Genomic DNA, 2,211 nt, shown 5'->3' with positions numbered 1-2,211 from the left:
AGAGACGACCCTTGGGAAGGGCTGCCCCGGGAAGGAGGTTGATGGGACAATCATACGGCCGGTGAGGAGGAAGTGAAAGGGCGCGGTCCTTACTAAACACCATGGCCAGGTCAAGATACGTAGAGGGGACACCAGTGAGGTCCGGGGGAGAGACTAAGGGCCTGGGACCGCTGGACGGAGAGAGGGCGGAGCGTAGGCAGTTGGCATGACAGGGGATGCTCCAGCCCAAAATCCGTCCAGTGGTCCAGGAGATGTGGGGATCGTGTCTCTCCAACCACGGCCTACCTAATACTAGGGGTGCAGTGGGGGCGTGGAGGACAAGAAAACGTGCCGTCTCGACGTGATTACTGGACATGGTGAGGGTGAGGGATTCAGTGCTATGCGTGATCCTACCTAAAGGCCTCCCATCGATGGCTTGGGGGAACAAGGCATGGTCGAGGGGAACGAGCGGGATGCCGGCCTGACGAGCGAGGGTGATGTCCATCAAGCACTCGTCGGCCCCGGAGTCAATGAGGGCGCCGGCAGAAATGGACTCCTCACCCCAGGAGAGGGTGGCTGGGAACAGCCGGTTGTGGTTCTTGATGGGTTGGGGGATCGAGGCACGGCTCACCAAAAACCCCTCTTTTAGCGAGCCGGGTCTTTTGGCCGCGCCGGGCAGGTTCGGAGGACGTGTCCGGGTCTTCCGCAATACAGGCACAGCCCGCCCCGCATTCTCTGCTCTCTCTCTTCCTGAGAGAGGCGGGACCGGCCGACCTGCATGGGCTCCTCCGCTGACTCAGAGGTGGACGGGGCTGGGGAGAGCATGGGAACCCGAGGGGGCAGGGCCGAGTGGGCGGCCGCAAAACGGGGGAGAGAGGACGTGCGGCTGGGGACCGAGTGAGGGGGCCCCACGGCGCGTTGGCTGCGCTCCTGGCGGCGCTCCCGCAGGCGCTCATCCATTTGTAGGGACAAGGTGACCAGTTCTTGAAGGGAGCCTGGGCGGTCCCGGACGATAAGGTCCTTCACCGCCTCACTCAGACCCCGCCGGTAGGCGCAAAGGAGCGCTATGTCTCCCCACCCGCTGTCGGCGGCGAGGATCCGGAACTCTAAGGTGTAGTCCGCGACGGTCCTGGAGCCTTGCCGGAGTTCCAGCATCCTGGAGGCGGCGTCCACGCCGTCAGAGGGGTGGTCAAACAAAAAGGAAAACTCCCGGCGGAACGCCTCGTAGTCCTGGGCAAGATGTGGGTCTCTGCCCACCACGGCTATGGCCCAGTCTAGAGCCTTGTCCACCAGGAGGGACATAACGAAGGCTACTTTAGCCTCTTCTGACCCATACTTGGACGGTTGGAAAGCAAAAAAAAGTTCACACTGGGTCAGGAACCCTCTGCCCAGATCAAAGTTCCCTCCAAAGGGTCGAGGGGTAACCAGGTTGGGCTCGGGTTGGGCGGGAGCTCGCCCTGGGGGGGCTGGAACCCCCGGTGAATCAGCAGGGGGAGCAGGGACTGCAGCTCCTCCAGGGAGCGTGTTCAGCCTCAGCTGGATGGAAGCCACCGCAGAGACAAGAATGCCCATCTGGACAGCAAGGGAGGCGAGAGCAGCTGAGGCGGAGGTGGACGACTTCTGGAGCTCAGCGATGTTACCCTGAACGGAGGGGAAAGCCTTACTCAACTCCGCCTGGAGGGACGCGAGCTCGGCCGCGTGGGCGGAAACAAGCTCGTCAACTGAATGGGACACTGGGTTGGGCTTAACTGCGGGCGTCTGCCCCGAGGTGCTGCCTTGACTCATTTTGGCTTGATTATTCTGTTATGGTAGCACTAGCAAAAGAGTCAAGTGTGGCAGAACCCCAGAACAGACGGACACAAGAGGCAAACTAACAATAAAAGGATTTATTAAAATGATGGACAAAAGAATAAACCTACTCTAACGGGGCCTAAGTGGGGGGAATGTGTGGATGCCAGAGAACTGGATAATGTAAATGAGGTGTGAGTGGGACTGTACTCTATGTGTCTGGGTGTGAGTGTCTAGCGTGCAAAACTAGTGTGGTGTAGATATGTAGATGAGTGAAGTGTTGAAATATGTACGTGTACTAACCAGTCCAGAGCAGAGAGGGGGAATAGTCGGCAGGCAGGCAGACGGGGGGGTTAGGCAGGAGGAGTGGGCGGCAGGCAGGCAGGGGGTTAGGCAGGAGGAGTAGGCGGCAGGCAGGCAGGGGCATAGGCAGGAGGGGTGGTC

Source organism: Nansenia antarctica (assembly GCF_963989245.1).
Source record: "Nansenia antarctica genome assembly, chromosome: 6".
NCBI lineage: Eukaryota > Metazoa > Chordata > Actinopteri > Argentiniformes > Microstomatidae > Nansenia > Nansenia antarctica.
This window is presented reverse-complemented; position numbering follows the sequence as displayed.